Source organism: Pogoniulus pusillus, chromosome 18, assembly GCF_015220805.1.
Source record: "Pogoniulus pusillus isolate bPogPus1 chromosome 18, bPogPus1.pri, whole genome shotgun sequence".
Classification (NCBI taxonomy): Eukaryota; Metazoa; Chordata; class Aves; order Piciformes; family Lybiidae; genus Pogoniulus; species Pogoniulus pusillus.
Window position 1 is genome coordinate 3,723,071 of NC_087281.1, and position 2,239 is coordinate 3,725,309.

Sequence of the window (2,239 nt, forward strand, 5' to 3'; positions counted from 1 at the left end):
ACTGGCCTCTGCCCACCCATCCAGCCTGTCCAGGTCCCTCTGCAGGGCTCTCCTACCCTCCAACAGATCCAAAGCTGTTCCTAGCTTGGTGTCATCTGCAAACCTCCTGATGCTGGAGTCAATCCCCTCATCCAGATCACCAATAAAGATATTGGACAGGACTGGGCCGAGCACTGAAGTTATAAAGTTATAGTCAGCCCAGCAAACATGCAGTGGACACAATAAACAGGAAAGCAGTCCTCAAGAGCAGGACCTGAGCCTAAGCAAGAGGACATCCTATCTTCATATAACTTTGCCTTTTATACTGAGTGTGTCTTTTATGGTATGGGGTACTCCTACAAGAGAGTTTGGGTCAGTTTTGCTGGATGACTGGAAACTGCACATGGTCTCATGGCTGGCCTACGACTGTCCCAGCAAAACCAGGACATTTTCAGGTCTGATCCTCATATTTGTAAAGTGTTAGGAGTTGACTTTCAGTGTATGTGAGAAATATGTTTTCCTCCAGGAGCATAGCTGGTGTGCCAGCAATCTCTGAGCACTAACAGCTGAAGAGCTTAGGCACCGCCTGTAGCTTGCCAAGTTAAGGTCCCAACCTTAAGGCCATCTACAACCAGGGAGTCTTTAACAACCAAACAGGCTTTGTTCTGCTTATGGGGAAGCAGGTGGCCTCTGTGTGCCTCCTCCAGTTTGCTGTAATAGAATCATAGAATCATAGAATCAAGCAGGTTGGAAGAGACCTCCAAGATCATCCAGTCCAACCTAGCACCCAGCCCTAGCCAATCAACCAGACCATGGCACTAAGTGCCTCAGCCAGGCTTTGCTTGAAGACCCCCAGGGACGGTGCCTCCACCACCTCCCTGGGCAGCCCATTCCAATGCCAATCACTCTCTCTGGGAAGAACTTCTTCCTAATATCCAGTCTAGACCTACCCTGGCACAACTTGAGACTGTGTCCCCTTGTTCTATTGCTGGTTGCCTGGCAGAAGAGGCCACCCCCCACCTGGCTACAATGCCCCTTCAGGTAGTTGTAGACAGTAATAAGATCACTCCTGAGCCTCCTCTTCTCCAGGCTAAACAGGCCCAGCTCCCTCAGCCTCTCCTCATAGGATTTGTGCTCCAGGCCCCTCACCAGCCTCTGCTGTACAGAGCATCTGCCTCTCACCCCTTGGGAACAGGCTCAGTGGTGGCACAGCTTGACGGGCTAGAGGAGGTCCACCTTCTCCTCTGGAAAATGGGCAGCAAAGGTGGCGGAATGGGAGGCAGTGGGGGCAGGGCCAGCAACGGGGCCGTTCCCTTCTGCTTTCTGGTGCGACAGCAGAAGATCCCAGCGCAGAAGCTGTGTACAGTACTCACAAATACACGGCATGCACTGGTGGATGTCAAGAAATCTTTCCTCTGCAGTATGTTTCTGCTAGTAAAGCCTAACTGATCACGGTGTACTTTCTTCAGTTTATTTATTAGCAACGGAAGATAGGTTTCAGGTAACGACTGCAAGAAGTAAAACGGCAGTGCGCAGCAGTTCGTTCCAAGAGCGCCTGTCAATCGATATGTCACCAGGCAGCATCGCTGGAGGTGTGTGGGAGGGTATTAAACCAAACAGTTGCGCTGCTTTTACATGGTTTGAGCCTCATCACCACTTCTCCGCAGTTCTCTCAGCACCCTCGATGAACCGCGGCGGCGTTGCAGCCCTCTCCGGCAGTGCTGTTCGCTTCCAAACCCGCACCTGCTTGACCGCGGAGCAGCTTCCCGCCGCCCGCAACCCCTAACACCACTGTGCACGGTGCCCTCAGGGGCGGGCCCGCTCCGGGCCCGCACGCCCGCCCCCCCCGCCGCCACGGTGCCTTCCGCTCCGACGCTGGCGCCCACCAGAGGCAGGTCGTCGCGGTTGTGCCGCGTCCCGGTGCCTCAGGGCAGGGTTTCCTGCCGGGCCTGGCCGGCCTGCCCGCCCGCCCGCCTCTCGCTACTGCCGAGAGGGGCCGCTCTGGCGTGACACTCTAGGCGCTCTGTGTCCGCTTGCGCTGGAAATAAAGCCGAAATTCGCGGCGTGGCGGAGGGGGGGAGGTGTCCCGCACCGGCCCGAAGGTCGCGGGAGGGCGAGAGGCGGACAGGAGTGTAGCTTCGTATGTAGGAGCGGCTGAGAGGCATCCATGTATCTGCACCAGGATGGCCGAGTGGTTAAGGCGTTGGACTTAAGATCCAATGGACGCATGTCCGCGTGGGTTCGAACCCCACTCCTGGTA

At 55.8% G+C, this 2,239-nt stretch overlaps 1 non-coding gene across 1 annotated transcript; it reads left to right on the forward strand.

Moving 5' to 3' along the window:
* The first annotated feature begins 2,156 nt into the window (after window positions 1-2,156).
* On the forward strand, window positions 2,157-2,239 carry TRNAL-UAA (transfer RNA leucine (anticodon UAA)). Its single transcript has one exon. It is a non-coding gene; the product is annotated as a tRNA-Leu (tRNA).